Raw genomic sequence first — 17,191 nt, 5'->3', positions numbered from 1 at the left:
CACACTCACAAGCTTCCTTTGCTGGAAGGGCACTTCTACATACCGCCCACACCAGCATTAGGAACACCACTTCCCGCCTCCCTCAGCTCACTACTCCGCCTCCCTCAGCTCACTTCCCTACCTCCCTCAGCTCACTCCCCCGCCTCCCTCAGCTCACTCCCCCGCCTCCCTCAGATCACTACCCCGCCTCCCTCAGCTCACTCCCCCGCCTCCCTCAGTTTTCCTCCTATCATGGCTGGGCCGCGAGCGGGGGAACTACTTCCATGTCGCAGCAATCTTGGATTTCTTCTCCCGGCTGCGAAGGGCTACAGAGAGCAGCGGGGAGCGGTGCAGATTCAACCAGGAGATGGCGCAGATCAGGTAGTATGTTTTATTTATCATCATCATGCCGCCTTGAGTTCGCTTTCAAAAATGGGACTTTTGGATAAAGTCACATTTTCATACAGGAAGAGGAAGGTTTGTGGTGATATTTTCTCCTATAAATTATATAAAATCAGAGCAGAATCCAAAAACAGAACACGAGTCTTCAACAAAGAATAAGAGCGGGCACCTCCACCACAGTAAATATCGGGGTCACGGCACAGCTCTGCAATCATGGATACCCAGAAAAAGTAAAGAGGCTTACCAGCTGGTGACAACCCACATTATAACCCACATTATAAGGTTGTATCAACGTTTTGGTAGGACATCGGGAAACAGTCCGTCCAGGATCCTCCAATTCAGCAATGATTCGTCTCACGAATGGATATCAGTAAAACGTCATAAAAAACAAACAAAAGGCAACTCTAAGTGTAAACCCTTTAATATAGACTTTTCATAGTAAAAACAGCATAAAAATAGCATAAAAAAAAAAAACTTACATACGGGGCCCATGCAATGGGAGCCCCGATGACGCTAGTTTGCGAAGCCAGTCGGGAAGGAGATAGGCAGCACCTTTATGGGTCTGACCCATACACGCGTCCAACTTTCTTGGGGTTCCCATTGCATGGGCCCCGTATGTAAGTTTTGTTTTTACACTATTTTTTATGCTGTTTTTACTATGAAAACTCTATAATAGACGGTTTACACTATGGGCTTGATTCACTAACCGGCGCTAAGTGATAGCGCGGGAGTGAACAGCCGCTTAGTGCCCCATAAGTAGCTTTGCGGGCACTAATATTCCCGTAAAACTACATCGCGCACAAGACCACCCAGCTCGGCTGGATAGTAATAGTGCGCGGTGCGACGTTATCGTCGCACCTGCTGCCCTGCAAACGAAAACGGTGCATCGGATGCCCCCTGAAACGGCACGTTGATGCACCATATTGGGGGCACCCGATGCGCCGTTTACAGGGCAGCGGGTGCGACGATAACGTTGCACCGCTCACTATTACTATCCAGCCGCGCGCGATGTGAGTGGTCCTGTGGGTGCAAACCACCTAACCCTTTGGTTTGCGTCCATAAACTATTAAGGCCTCCTAACCGGCTTAGCGCCGGATAGTGAATCGAGGCCTTAGAGTTGCCGTTTGTTTGTTTTTTATGATGTTTACTGATATCCAGTCGTGAGACAAATCATTGCTGAATTGGTGGATCCTGGACGGACTGTTGCTTCCTGATGTACTACCAAGAGCGTTGATACAACCTTATAATGTGGGTTGTCACCAGCTGGTTAGCCTCTTCCCTTTTTCTGGGTATCCATGATTACAGAGCTGTGCTGGGACCCCCATACTTATTGTGGTGGAGGTGCCCGCTCTTATTCTTTGTTGAAAACTTGTCTTCTGTTTTTGGATTCTGCGCTGATTCTATATAATTTACTTGTTTGTGAACTCTGGGCATTGTTCTTCTCTCAGCGGCGGCCTCTTTGTTTCCATGGCGCTGATACACATATGCAAACATATTTCCACCTATACCTCTCCTGTTCCCTCCTCTTACCCGCCCCATTGGCTCCCCTAAGGGAACTTAGCTGCAAGCCCCGCCTCTTTCTGTCTGAAAATGTAAGTTAAGCCAAAAGATTACAAAGACCGGGGGGAACAAGAACAGGAATGGACAATGTAAAAGTGCTGTGTGCTTACATTAGGTAACTTTCCCTTGAGTCAGGTGACCATAGCTTACTTTCACTTTCATTTCTTTCACTTCCTGACGATTCATCAAGCTACATCTCTAGTAAGAACTACTGATTACTTTGATATGAAGTTTCCATAGAAGTTAGCCTCTAGCAATATATTTTAATAATGTAAATCGTTCATTTGTAGGCTTTTCTAATAGCACATTCTGTTTCTCACAATTGTTTTCTCCTCAGAAGAAGCAGCTGGAAGCCATTCTCAGCCAAGTCCTGATCTGGAATGGGGTGAAGAGTGACAAGCAATGTAACATAGCTGATAAGATTCGCAGATTAAAATGGATTTAGTCACAAACAACAGATATGATGCTTCCACAAAGCGTGCCAAAGTTTAGGCCTCCTCTCTATTGGTGTGAAGTAATTTGTGTTTGTGATCTTACCCTGTAAGGCAAAGTGCAGAAATCAGAAGCATGAGAGAAGAATCCATCTTTCCCAAGAATGACCTAATTGAATTGAAATATGATTAGCTGCTAGGGGTTACTTCCCATTCATCTTGTGTCACCAACAAGAACACAGAGAACTTGGAATCTCCCAGAGTGTCAGAATCAGAATTTACTTTATTTGCCAAGTACTCCGATTGTCGTACCCGGAATCGGTTGTGGAACACATGGCATAGGCATTTATACACGGACAGGATGTACTTGACAAACACAAGATGTACATTGGATAGGCATAGCAGCAACATTCCTGCCCTATACTACACTGAACTAACACAACTACATAAAATAATGAAAACTACACTACAAACTATGCCAGAAGACAAAACGCCTGCAGTCGATGAGGGCGAGGCGACTGCTCACGGTGCCCTCTTTTAAGGCCATTGCAATTGCATTTAGTGCTGCTTCTGTAGGCAGAGCGGGAGTTAGTGTTAGGCATTGGAGAGGGGGAGGTTAGTGTTGGTGAAAATGGGACATGGGTAGATGTCAGTGTAAGCATTGGAAAGGGTAAGATGAGTTTCTATGTCTGTATCGTGTAGTGTAAGCAGGGCTGTGGAGTCGGTACACAAATCATCCGACTCCTCAGTTTATGAAACAACTAGCTCCGACTCCAGGTACCCAAAATTGCTGCGACTCCACAGCCCTGGATGTAAAGCCTAACGTGCTAACCACTACACTACTGTGCTGTGGCTTTCCTATTCTAGAGTTTCCTGTCTATATTGTGCTTTTATAGTCATCTGTATTAATAATTACTGTATGTCACACAGGAAGGTGATTAGTTGCTTTCCTAGAGGAGAATTGTGATGTCTTCTCAATAAACTCCTACCTTTCATGTCTTTACCTTTTGAAGCCCCGGTTCACTGTTCCAGTGGGGTGGCACTGGCAAGTCTTCAGCATGAAGGATGGTGTGAGGAAGTGGCCATTATTTCTAGAAAGATCAATCACCACCAGTATCTACTGTCTACCAAGCACACTCAAGGTGCGTACACACGCCTGATTCCTGCAAACGACTGGTCGTCACCATTGTGCCGACAGTTTCCCCGTGTGTAGTCTGTCGGCAGGCTGATAAGGCTGGTTTTGACCGATCCGCTCGGTCAAAACTGACTTTAGGGCCAGTACCCCAGGAGGCTGCTGGTGGCTCGTTTCGCAGTGACCTTGCAGTTTACTGGTACCGCACAGAAAAGTGGTTGACATTGTTTGTTGTCGAACCGTCATCACATTGCAGCCTAGCTGGATAGTCCATAACCGCGAAAGCCACAAGCTACTTGTAGAGTTCAGGAAATCTCGATAGACTGTGGCACTTGACTAAATGACAGCAATCGATGGTAAATGACGTGAGATGAATGCAACCATTCCTCTCAATGACGACGGAATTGTGACACAGTGGATCCCGAGTGGTTCCATATTAACTGGCCCTTAAAGGACAACTATAGCAAGAGGGATATGGAGGCTGACATATTTATTTCTTTTTAAACAATACCAGTTGCCTGGCTACTCTGCTGATTCTCTGCCTCTAATACTTTTAGGTCGCATTCACAGTGCCACGTTGCAGAGCTGCGTTATAAAGTCTTATAAAGCAGCTTGCCGCACTGCAATGATAATCCTATGGGCTGTACACAATGCGAAGTTAATGTCGCATTGAGAATGTTGCGTTGTGGTAACTCACTGCTTACAGTGCGTTACCTCTAAACACAGACACGTTGTGACTTTAACGTTACATTAAAACGCAACGTCCCACTGTGAATATGCCCTGAATCACAGACCCTAAACAAGCATATGTGAGGGAGCAGACTGGTGTTGTACTTTGTTCTCTGGTTGAACTTGATGGACGTATGTCTTTTTTCAACCAAAATAACTATGTAACTATGCATGCAGCAGATCAGGTGTTTCTGACACTATTGTCAGATCTGGCAAGATTAACTGCATGTTTGTTTCTGGTTTGATTCAGACACTACTGCAGCCAAATAGATCAGCAGGACTGACAGGCAACTGGTATTGTTTAGAAAGAAAATTAAATATGGCAGCCTCCATATTCTTCTCAATTAAGTTGTCCTTTAAAGAGAAATTGTAGTGAAGTAACATAATTAATAAAATTGCTTTTTTTCTTTACAATATTCATGTATAGATTATTTAGTCAGTGTTTGCCCATTGTAAAATCTTTACTCTCCCTGATTGCATTCTGAAATTTATTACACATGGCAACATCCTTAGTCCTGTCAGGTGATCTCAGCAGAATGCTCGTTTACTGAGAGTTCTGTCCCTGTGTTCGAGGAAGATATTGCTTGCTTAGCAGTTGGAAAAAGCCTTTATTTCCCACAATGCAACAAGGTTCACAGACATAAAACTGTCAGGACCTTTGGTCATGACTTCACACTCTGGGAGGGGCTTCATCACAATATCAGCCATGCAAACCTTGCCTGATGATCTATTCGAGAGAAGGTAGAGATTTCTTGTGGGAAAGGGGGTATCAGCTACTGATTGGGATGAAGTTCAATCCTAGGTCAAAGCTCCTCTTTAAAGGGAAGGTACGAGCACCTGAAAAATCAAAAATCCACTTACCTGGTGCTTCCTCCAGCCCCTGGCATCCGTTCTGTGCCCTCGCCGCAGCTCCGGTGGCTCCCGCTCCCCTCCGGTGCAGATACCGACCTCGCCAGGTCGGCATCTGCTAGCGCTTCACCATGCGGCTCACTGAGTCGCACTGACGTCATCCGGACTGTACTGCGCAGGTGCAGAACTACTGACCCTGCGCAGTACAGTTCGGATGACGTCAGCGTGTCTATGAGAACTGCTTGCACAAACACAGAGGACATCTTACGCCGGAGGGGACCCTGGGCCACCAGCGGGGAGCTGAGCTGCAGCGAGGGCACAGGACGGCTGGCAGGGGCTGGAGGAAGCTCCAGGTGACTGGATTTATTTTTTTCAGGAGCTCGGATGAGTCCTTTAAGGGTATTTTTTCATTAAGTTGCTTGTTTTGCATTGTGCTTGAAACGACATTCTGCAGAGAAATAATATTGTTATTTGATGACCACAATAATGTGCTCCTTCTGTGCATTTTCGTATTCAGCGAAAAAATGACTAGTTTGCCATTAGCTTCTATAGCCGAGAGACTCAAATGTAATAATAACGGCAGCTAAACATTCACTGCCAACAAACCGTTATAATGAATGAATTCATTTGTGAATGTGAAATCTGCTGGCTTTGTTAATGGCTAGACTGACAATTTAATTCTAAGTATAGGCTTTTATACCAACCAGCCTTATCGCTTAATCTCCCTCTAGAATAAACAGAGGAGGAAAGTGATATGGCTGCAGTCATAAACCGAAGCAATGTGTACTGTTATCATCTGATGCGAGGCTTCCAACCGCATACATAATCCTGTATATCTAAACACAGACTAAGGACAATACCAGGGGGTCAGAAAATGTGTCCATGATGATGTAAAAAATACTGAAAATATGAGACAGTAGCTGAGAAGTTGTTACTTAAAGAGGAACTGTAACGACAAAACGGCCCCTGGGGGGTACTCACCTTGGGTGGGGGAAGCCTCAGGATCCTAATGAGGCTTCCCACGCCGTCCTGCGTCCCTCGGGGGTCTCGCTGTAGCCCTCCGTGCAGCGGTGACGCAATATTTACCTTCCTGGCTCCTGCGCAGGCGCTCTGATGCCTCTCGGCGCCGAAGTAGGCGGAAATACCCGATCGCCGTCGGGTCTGCTCTACTGCGCAGGCGCAAGTTTCCGGCGCCTGCGCAGTAGAGCGGACCCGACGGAGATCGGGTATTTCCGTCTATTTCCGTGCCGAAAGTCGCCACAGCGCCCCCGCTGGAGCCAGCAAAGGTAAATATTGAACTGACAGTCGGCACAGTCGCCGGCTGTTCGGAGGGCTGCGGCGAGACCCCCGTGGGACAGAGGACGGCGTGGGAAGCCTCATTAGGATCCGGAGGCTTCCCCCACCCGAGGTGAGTACCCCCCAGGGGAGGTTTTTGTTGTTACAGAGTCTCTTTAAAGGAATCCATGCAGCTTTTTTTGCAGACTGTCCTGGTTTCTAATAGCTGCAGGAGCTGCCATTTCCCCACCTCCCTAGACTCTCTAAACTGTTTGACGTACAGTGTCCAATCCACCCCCCCCCCCAGCTGATGAAAGCTTTTGTTTGCTCAATGCTACTGCTAATTTCAGCACTCCTTATCTGCCTGCTCTTTCTGGGGACCACATGGCCGCGGAACTAGGGCAATAAAAATCCTAAGGGCCCGTTCACACTTAAAATCTTAAAACGTTTTGCGGGAGTGATTTTCCCGCGATTAGCGCGGAAAAATCACTGGACACTGTGGCGGTTTTGGAGCGATCGCGATATCACGATCGCAAATCGCGGGACGCTCGTCGCCGGCAAACCGCTGCATGCAGCGCGGTTGCGGTTATCGCTAACCGCAACCGCGGCAGTGAGAACACTACCACTTGCTACATTATGTAGCGGTTCTTGCAGAACCGCTAGCGGTTTGCCGTGAGCGGGAATAGCGCGATTCCCGCTCAGGTGTGATCGGGCCCTAAATGTAAAAATAAGAGATAAAATTGATTTTTTTTTGTAATGAGCCACATTGTAAGCATACATTTTAATGTTTTCAGCAGCTGTGCTGAATGAGCAGGCTACTGTGCATGCCACGCGCCTCCCGGATCGCGCCTCGGATCAGTGCATGTGTGGTTGCAATTCTTATGAACTGAGCAAACAAAGAATGTTCCCCGTCATGGGAACGCACTCAAGGAGGCGTGCAGCCCAGGGCCACCCGTGTAGCTTTCAGAGGGCCAGAGCTGTTGAATGGAGCAAAGTGGAATAATGGCAAGGGACTAAAAGGACTACAGGGGGCTGGAAGAAGCCCCAGGCAAGTTAAAGTGGACCTAAACTCTTTCACGAGAGAAGGGAAACACAGAGAAGCCCACCCTGCACGTATTTAGAGATAATAGCCTGTCTAATTCTCCCTTATCTGGAAGTAATGAGACACTGTAATTTGAGCAGTCATATCTGTCTGATCTGTACCACGGGTGTGCAGTTCAGTCAGGCTATATCTAAACACAGGAGGTTAACTGTTTCTGTGCTCCCATGAAACCAGGAAGTAACCACTCAGCAGAATCTCAGTAGGAGTTCTGTGGGCTGCAACAAATAAATGTTTTTCTTTAAAGGTTGTTATGCTGTTGTTTACCTTTTAGAACAGAGAGAAAGTTCTGGGTTTAGGTCCTCTTTAATCTGGCCACCTTTGTTTCACTTTAGGTTTCCTTTAAAGCGTACCTGATCTGACATGGGCCCATATGCAATTAACTTTTTCTCCTGAGTTTTCTGCTAGGCGATATTTTCAATAAAAATGCCTTTTAAACCACCAGCAAACAAGAAAAGAAGTCAGATCAGAATCAAACATCTGATCTGCATACTCATTCTGGGCCAGTGACTTATAGCATTAAAGAGTACTAGAGGTATAAATGACAGAGCCTGCTATGCTAGGCTCAATTTATTTTTTTAAAACTGCCCATCGAGGTTTAGGCCACACCCACCTGCGGCCCGCTCCCAGCTGAGGTGTAAATGACAGAGGGTGTTATGACAGGCTCTGTGTAAATGATGAAGGACGTGGGGGGTGGTGTCACGGGGTTAAATACTTAACTCACCAGGTGTCAGCCCTCCAGGCAGGTGATAAACCCACCACCACAACCTCCTAAACTTCCCCCTCCGGAGATGGGCCCTGACGATTTCTTTTTAAACTGCCTGCCAAGGCTCTGTTCATGCCCACTGTGTGGCAGCCAGGGCTGTGGAGTCGGAGTTGGAGTCAAGGAGTCTGAGCAATTTTGGGTACCTGAAGTTGGAATCGGGTGGTTTCATAATCGGATGATTTTTGTACCAAATCCACAGCCCTGGTAAGTATTAGACTAAGGAGTTGGAGTCAGAGCTATTTTGGGTAACCTGGAAACGGAGGAGTCAGAGTTGAAGTCGGGTGATTTTTGTACCGACTCCACAGCCCTGGTGGCAGCGGCCCGCCTCCAACTTGGCAGTCACTGCTGAATGATGGCTACCCAGCTGGGGGCCAGCTACTGCCACTTAGGTGGAAGCTTCCATTGAGCTTCGGCAGTCTTTGGAAACATAGCCACCATTGCACTGCCTAGAAGGTGGCGGGACATCACCAGTACCCCTTAGATGCCAGGACAGGTATATATTTAACTCCATGATCCTCCCATCCATCCTTATTTTCCCCGTATGTACTCTATAGTGACAGAGCATCAGCACAGAAGTCAGGCAACAGGCCTTATTAGAAAATGGCAGCCTCCATAGTCCTTCAGGTTCCCTTTAAACTATTAAGCTCACTACTGATATGCGTTTGCTTAAAATAAAAACTACAGTAATAAAAAAAATCAGACACATTCCCTTGATTACAAGGCACATCCACTATACTCTGCTTTACAAGCTGTGTCACATGCCGTTACTATTAATATTGATTTATATAGCACTGGGTTTGAAATAATTATACTTTGCCTTTAGGAGGACCAGGCAAGGAGCCAACAAAGGCCACAGCTGAGTCGTATAATCAGAACAATTACATTGCGTCGGCACCACTGAGAAGCATTTGTTCTTCAATCAATGGTTAACACGAAGGATATGCCTTTGCAACGGTGAATAAGACAAAAAAGCTAAAAATGGCCAAGAAGCATGAAGACGGACACAAGCTGAGATGTGTTATGCTGCTTTTCCACTACAGTGCGGAGAGCGCCTGGGTTTTTGGAGCGCTGGTTCCTCGCTTTTTAACTTGTTCCATTTTCTTGGACCCCTTCCTAGATTATTCTGTCCCTGTCCTCGTCTGACCCAATCTGGCGAGCTCCATCCCTAAATATACAAGTCAGCGCACGAGGGCAGTCCAATCTCAGACACTCATCTTGTTTATGCAGAAGTATTAGCTTTCATTTTTTTATTACACGATTGTTTTTGTTGTGTTAAGATCCAAACTTTTTAAACAAATGCCCTTTGAACAGGTAATAAAATAAGGCCGGCATTCAGGGTAGGTAGATATTAAAAGCAATAAAGGAGTTGATTTAATTTAAAGCACTACTCCAACCTATACTTGATACATTTGCACGTTTTCTGTATTTCTAGTTGAAGTTTTTACCGTAAATATATTGATAGTACTTGGCTAGCTGGGTTTGCAAAAACTCTCTTCATGTGCCAATGTCAAATGCGTGAACAGGAACTACATAAGCCACCCAAACTCCACCTCCTATGACATCTCACGTGAGGAGGAAGGAGCTAGCGGAGGGCAGTCAGTATTTTCCTAGGTGCACAGGCCTGAACCTCTCTGTTAAAGGGGAACTTCAGCCTAAACAAACATACTGTCATCAAGTTACATTAGTTATGTTAATTAGAATAGATAGGTAATATAATCTCTTACCCACCCTGTTTTAAAAAAACAGGCAAATGTTTGTGATTCATGGGGGCTGCCATCTTTGTCATGGGGGCAGCCATCTTTTTGGTTGAAAGGAGGTGGCAAGGAGCAGGAGACACAGTTCCAACTGTCCTGTGTCCTGATTACCCCTCCAAGCTGCACACGCTAGGCTTCAAATGTCAAATTCAAAATGTAAAAAAAAAAAAATTGCACCAAAACAGCAGAACGAGAACAACAAAATCGAAATCCCATCATGCTTTGCACAGCATCAGGGGAAAAAAGCCCGGGCAGTTTTCTTCTGTGCAGCTAAAAATGAGGCTTGTATAAGAGAAACAAAGTTCTGATTCTGTGGAACTGTTAAAGAAACACCAAGCCTTTTAAGTGCTGCTGGGTCGATTTTTAGTCCGGAGGTTCACTTTAATGTGGATACTCTTTGGGTCCAGCACTGCAGCTAAAGCTAAAACAAATACTGCTTCAGTGCTCACTGTACAGCCATCAGCATGGCCTTTATTTATGGACTCAGCCAGGTGAGCAGGCTTGCTTATGTTAGTGGAGACAAGAAATCAAAGAGTTGTCCTCCAAGAGAGAAGATGGTAGAAGCCTGAGCTGTTAGGTGAGATACTAGAATGTACAAGGATATCAAAATTAAGCACCAGACCAATGCAAAGAGTAGAGGACCACAAAGTGATCTCATACATAATAGGATATTATTAATAATTAAAGGATACCCGAGTTGTAACTAAAGCATGTGGTTCTTCTCAATTGATGCTTCTTCCAGCCCCCGTAGTCGCATTGGTCCCTCCCTGTCCTCCCGGTCCCCTTAGTTGATCCGCCGTGTGGCCTGGCAAAGTCCATGTCTTAGCTAAAGGTGGCCATACATGAGGCGACTTGACGTTCGATCGACCATCCAATTTAATTATTATAATCGAAGTGGATGAAAATCGGTGCCGCCAAGTGAGTGCCCAACTGACAATGTGACAAATTTTGGGGACGAAAACTGGTCGAATTCTGCAAGATTTTGCTTTATTGGGTTTGCGCGGAACTGCGGGAATGTGTTCAAGGAGGCACGCCTTTGGGTCAGTGCATGCACAGTAGTGCACAACTTAGCGGATCAAGGAAGGGGACCAGGAGGACCGCGAGGGACCTACAAGACTATGGAAACTGGAAGAAGCACCAGGTAAAAAGAACCACACTCGTTAGTTATGACTTGGGTATTGCTTTAAATAATACATACGAATGGCGAGAGAGACGGGTCTGTGCAATGTAATATAAGTGTGCCCCGTTTTTTTTTTACCCAGAAGGACCAGAGACTTCTAGTACTGAAGTGGTTAAACAAAAGATATCTACAAAATGTTTATTCTAACTGAGGAAAAAATGAGGACACCCTATGCCCTAATACCCACAGTGAGATGCTTCTTGCAGCCACCTACCATTCTCTGACATCGTTCTGAGGAAAGTTTGCCTCGCTTCTTAATGCAGAATTCATTTAGCTGATAAAAGAAAATTCTAATTGCAATTAATGTTTGTGTTCTGTTCATCCACAGTCTGCATTCCGCTAACCTATAGCATAGCTGGGCTTTCAAAATAACCACAAGATTTTCTTGGCCCTGGCCCCACGCTCCCTTGTGACCTGGAAAGACACTAAACTTAGCTGCCTGTGTTTTCACTGCATTCAGAGCCTTTATGAACTAACCACTCTTACAAAGGGTCAGCCCCCAAGGCCAGCACAACAATGGCCATGCTTAGAAAACACATTCATATAACAGTGCAGACTTTGTGTGGGACAGAGTCATGCAGCAACGTCCTTGGAACAAGTTGGTTCGCAAGGAACATTGAACTGTAATTTCAGACAGCAGGTAGCTTTGTATCAGCAGCAGCCTACAGCATGTTCCATATCTTCCGTTCTTTCAGCACGCTGCTCCCATATCTGCTCTGTGTGATCGATCTGACAGCACCGATCACGGCAGCTTCAGCTAAGGCACATAGGACAAGCCAAGAACGTTCCCTCTAAAAATCACATGGTGGAACAAGAAAGATTGTGTTCTGTGAAAACTGAAAGCTCTTTACATAGCGCGCATACAAAAAACCTCAAAGGTTGGCAATGTATCAGTCAATTCGGCGCATGCAGCTCCTCGACAAATGGATGTTGCAATTGACTTCCATATGACATGTCGGCAAGCCAGCGGCAAAGTGAAAAATTAGGGCGCACTAAGTTTCTTTTTCTTATGGTGGCCACTAACGATCCAATTTCTAGCGAAAAATCGTTCAAGCGACCAGAAATTCTGATTGGAAGTGAAATATTGTAATACATCGTTCACTACACCATCAACGAACCAATATTTGCTTCCTATCTATCACAACCAACAAGAAAATCCAAATTTTGGTTTGCCGAAAATTCATTCGGGCGACATTTTTTTCACTCGTTCATAATCGATTGCGTCCACCAACGGAGATTATTTACTACCAAGCCGATCAGAATTTCCGATCGCTCAACCGATTTTTCGCTAGAAATTGGACTGTTAGTGGCCACCTTAGGGCCTGTTCAGACTATGCGCGTTCCTAGACGTTTTCAGGGAACGGGTCTGGGTACCAAAAACGCATAGAAACGGCTTCTAATGCTTTTGAATGGGCTAGTTCACATGTATGCGTATGAGACGCATACGTTTCTCATCCGCATTGCTGCACGCAGTTCTGTGCGTCACGCATAGAAACGGACGCAATGAAAGTCTATGGACGCGTATCAAAAACGCGTACTATTGCGTTTTTAGCGTCCGTTTTCCTCTGCGGTTCCCATAATTCTTTTTTTCCCCCTGGGTCACGTGTGTGTGCAAAACGCAATAGAATACGCATTAGAACGCAAGAAAAACGCATGCGTTCTTCAACTTGCGTTTCTTTGATTTTAAACGCATTCTTCATACGCAGATAGTCTGAACAGGCCCTAAAGGTGTAGTTCGGGTCCCATTAGAATGGCTTTCTCCGACACCTGCAACCTATTTAATACAAAAGAACCTTGCGATGTGCCATCAGAATGAAATTGCAAATCGCAGGGTAGTGGGAAAAGGCGCTGAGGTCCACTTTATACTTGACTTGGGGATCTAGCCATGGTGTCGCTCACAGCAAGGATACAGGTGGCAAAGTATGCCCTGCATGCGTCATAAGACACTGCTCGTTTAGCTGACAGTGTGGCTTGCAGCAAGAACACAGCTGGCAAGAGCCTTATGACGCATGCATGGCGTAAGTTGCCACCCGTATCCTTGCTATGAGCGATACCGCCAGCGGTGGCTTGCAGCAACAACACATGTAGGGCGTACGTTGCCACTCGTGTCCTTGCTGTGAGAAACACAACCACAGGCACAGCTAGCGTGTAGTATAGGTATCACATGGTGTGCTTCAGCCAGCCCACTTCCTTGATGCACCTCCCACGGAGTGATGACAACTCTATTGTGGGCTGGACAGAAGATCGACCGTTCAGGCGATCGCATATCGATACTACACTACCAACGATTCAATTGCCGCCATCGCACTCGATTTAATCAGATAAAATCCAACCTGTCCGATTCAATTTCGATCTCAATTCCCATCGAATTCGACCACAGAATCGAATAGACACGCTTTTTTGGCACCCAATTTTGTACCCAATTCGATGTTTTTATCGAATCGCGTATCGAATCGTGTAAAAAATCGTACCGTGTAGATTGGGCTTTAGGCTCTTTGCTGCATTAGGTAAGAATGGGATCACTTAGGCTTTATTTTTCTTAGTGTGGTAATGGAGAAGAGAAAAAGCGTGCACCTTCCATCTTGAAATATTCGTATCTTTTATTGCAGCAGTGAAGACAACATCATTGGACTCTATGTGGTAGTCAAAAGGATACTTAACATACCATTATGTAGAACGGTGGAGGTAGAGGAGGTGGGTGGCGGGTGCGGATGGCGGAGAGCGACGGCCGTTTCGTGTCTCAGGGACACTTGGTCACGCTGCGTTCCACCTGGATATGGAGGAGCGACTGATTCCGGATTATGACGGAGACAAGCACCGCCTCTTCCGGAACAGCCGTTCCCTCCGTGATTGGAGCAGCGGTGATGGCCAAGTCGGGCACGTCAGGCGTCATGCATCTATTGGGTACGTCCATACGGACGTCCGCATTGGGAACTACATTACCCATAAGTCCAAGGCAGAGCGTATACATTAAAGGTCTGCCATACTTACTATATTAGTAACAAAATCCCAAAAAATGGGTAAGGACTGGACACTGGAGACATTTGTCATCCAATAGTCCTGGGTAAAGTAGTTTCAATTATACAGTGCAAAGGGGCGGGTTATATTTACAAAGCCCACCAATCACGCCTGTGCTGTCAGATCTGGCCAGCCTCGCATGATAAAACTGTGTCATTGTATTTTAAAGTGACAGTGACTCGTTATAGTGAACCAAACAATTAAAAACAAATTGGACACTCAGCAGCTGTTAATGGGCATGTAGATGATATCAAATTAGGTAAGAATGGGATCACTTAGGCTTTATTTTTCTTAGTAGCCATTGGTGCTAGGTAGAAAACCTGCCATGGGTGTGCCTCAAGTTCTACAGCCGTAACTAGTTTACTAAAGCTACGTACACATATGCGACAACGATCGTTCGTTGTCAACGACGAACAAACTTTTAATTGATGAAAGAACGACCTAAGTAAAGTTAGTTTTAAAAGGTGTGTAACGATCAGATCGTTAGAACGAACGTTACATCACATAAAAGTAACTAGTGCGCCTGCGCATAAAAATGAAAAGTTCCATGGAGAAATAGTGAAATGCGCATGTCAAGTCTAGTATGAACGATTGTTTCCAACGATGTACTACTTTTGCAAACGATCGTCGTTGGGAAAAATCCGACGAGCTAGATCATTCGTTTTTAACGATCTAGCTCGTCCGTCGTTAGACTTCATGGTCGTTGGCTGCTTTTTTTCAAACGATCGTCGTTTGAAAGGATCGGGGAACGATCGTTTCAAAAGACTATATCGCATGTGTGTACGCAGCTTTATAGTGATAAGGTGTAATTAGCGTCATTCTGTCTGGTGGGTCTACCACAGGGTCTACCTTGCTGGGCTTTAGAATATAGTGGTTTGCAAAAGTATTTGGCCCCCTTGAAGTTTTCCACATTTTGTCACATTACTGTCACAAGCATGAATAAATTTAATTGGAATTCCACGTTAAAAACCAATACAAAGTGGTGTACACATGAGAAGTGGATCGAAAATCATACATCATTCCAAACATTTTTTTACAAATCATTAACTGCAAAATGGGGTGTGCGTAATTATTCTGCCCCCCTTGGTCTGAGTGCAGTCAGTTGCCCATAGACATTGCCTGATGAGTGCTAATGACTAAATAGAGCGCACCTGTGTGTAATATATTGTCAGTACAAATACAGCTGCTCTGTGATGGCCTCAGAAGTTGTCTAAGAGAATCTTGGGAGCAACAACACCATGAAGTCCAAAGTACACACCAGACAGGTCAGGGATAAAGTTATTGAGAAATTTAAAAGATTTCCAAAGCCTTGAACATCCCACGGAGCACTGTTCAAGCGATCATTCAGAAATGGAAGGAGTATGGCGCAACTGTAAACCTACAAAGACAAGGCCGTCCACCTATACTCACAGGCCGAACAAGGAGAGCGCTGATCAGAAGTGCAGTCAAGAGGCCCATGGGTACTCTGGACGAGCTGCAGAGATCTACAGCTCAGGCGGGGGAATCTGTCCATAGGACAACTATTAGTCGTGCACTGCACTTTATGGAAGAGTGGCAACAAGAAAGCCATTGTTAACAGAAAAGCATAAGAAGTCCCGTTTACAGTTTGCCACAAGCCATGTGGGGGACACAGCAAACATGTAGAAGAAGGTGCTCTGGTCAGATGAGACCAAAATGGAACTTTTTGGCCAAAATGCAAAACGCTATATGTGGCGGAAAACTAACACTGCACATCACTCAGAACACACCATCCCCACTGTCAAATGTGGTGGTGGCAGCATCATGCTCTGGGGGTGCTTCTTTTCAGCAGGGACAGGGAAGCTGGTCAGAGTTGATGGGAAGATGGATGGAGCCAAACACAGGGCAATCTTGGAAGAAAACCACTAGGAGTCTGCAAAAGACTTGAGACTGGAGCGGATGTTCACCTTCCAGCAGGACAACGATCCTAAACATAAAGCCAGGGCAACAATGGAATGGTTTAAAACAAAACATATCCATGTGTTAGAATGGCCCAGTCAAAGTCCAGATCTAAATCCAATCGAGAATCTGTGGCAAGATCTGAAAACTGCTGTTCACAAATGCTGTCCATCTAATTTGACTGAGCTGGAGCTGTTTTGCAAAAAAGAATGGGCAAGGATTTCAGTCTCTAGATGTGCAAAGCTGGTAGAGACATACCCTAAAAGACTGGCAGCTGTAATTGCAGCAAAAGGTGGTTCTACAAAGTATTGACTCAGGGGGCTGAATAATTACGCACATCCCACTTTGTAGTTATTGATTTGTAAAAAAAAATGTTTGGAATCATGTATGATTTTCGTTCCACTTCTCACGTGTACACCAACTTTGTATTGGTCTTTCACGTGGAATTCCAATAAAATTGATTCATGTTTGTGGCAGTAATGTGACAAAATGTGGAAAACTTCATGGGAGCCGAAAACTTTTTGCAAACCACTGTAACTAGTAAGTATTAGCGCCTCTGTTGGGCATTGGAATAACTAGGAAGTATTAGCATCTCTGTGGGGCTTTCTAATAACTAGGAAGTGTTAACATCTCTGTTGGGCATTGGAATAACTAGGAGGTATTAGCACCTCTGTGGGGCTTTGGAATAACTAGGAAGTATTATAATCTCTGTTGGGCTTCGTAATAACTGGGAAGTATTAGCACCTCTGTTGGGCTTTCTAATAACTAGGAAGTGTTAGCACCTCTGTGGGGCTTTCTAATAACTAGGAAGTATTACCACCTCTGCTGGGCTTTCTAATAACTAGGAAGTGTTAGCACCTCTGTGGGGCTTTCTAATAACTAGGAAGTATTATCACCTCTGTTGGACTTTTGTATAACTAGGAAGTGTTAGCACCTCTGTGGGGCTTTCTAATAACTAGGAAGTATTATCACCTCTGTTGGGCTTTCTAATAACTAGGAAGTGTTAGCACCTCTGTGGGGCTTTCTAATAACTAGGAAGTGTTAGCACCTCTGTTGGGCTTTGGAATAACTAGGAAGTATAAGCCCCTCTGGTTGGGCTT

The 17,191-nt window shown here is 45.3% G+C and overlaps 1 protein-coding gene and 1 long non-coding RNA gene across 8 annotated transcripts in view; one reads left to right on the top strand and one right to left on the bottom strand.

The window, feature by feature from the left end:
* GHR (growth hormone receptor) overlaps nt 1-17,191 on the bottom strand; it is a 496,455-nt gene that overhangs the window by 147,489 nt on the left and 331,775 nt on the right. The window lies entirely within an intron of this gene.
* Nucleotides 1,973-10,032, top strand: LOC137559569 (uncharacterized). The gene is made up of 4 exons (XR_011029809.1): nt 1,973-2,056; nt 2,279-2,448; nt 3,386-3,514; nt 9,046-10,032. It is a non-coding gene; the product is annotated as an uncharacterized lncRNA (long non-coding RNA).

This window comes from Hyperolius riggenbachi, chromosome 1 (genome assembly GCF_040937935.1).
Source record: "Hyperolius riggenbachi isolate aHypRig1 chromosome 1, aHypRig1.pri, whole genome shotgun sequence".
In the NCBI taxonomy this organism is placed as follows: domain Eukaryota; kingdom Metazoa; phylum Chordata; class Amphibia; order Anura; family Hyperoliidae; genus Hyperolius; species Hyperolius riggenbachi.
This window is presented reverse-complemented; position numbering and strand designations above follow the sequence as displayed.